Genomic DNA, 224 nt, shown 5'->3' on the forward strand with positions numbered 1-224 from the left:
GGGAAGGGGGCCAGGATATAGGGTTTTGTTTCAGGGTAATGGAATGTTCCTGGGCTAGACAGACATGGTGATGTGAATGCACCAAATATTGCTTCCCTGTCCACTTAAAAACAGTTGATTTCATGTTTCGTGAATTTTGCCATCCCCTATCCAGGCCTGCCCAGCCCCATCCTCACTCCAGGCCTGCCCAGCCCCATCCCCCACCCAGGCCTGCCCAGCCCCAT

Source organism: Phoca vitulina, unplaced genomic scaffold, assembly GCF_004348235.1.
Source record: "Phoca vitulina isolate PV1807 unplaced genomic scaffold, GSC_HSeal_1.0 scaffold106, whole genome shotgun sequence".
Lineage (NCBI taxonomy): Eukaryota > Metazoa > Chordata > Mammalia > Carnivora > Phocidae > Phoca > Phoca vitulina.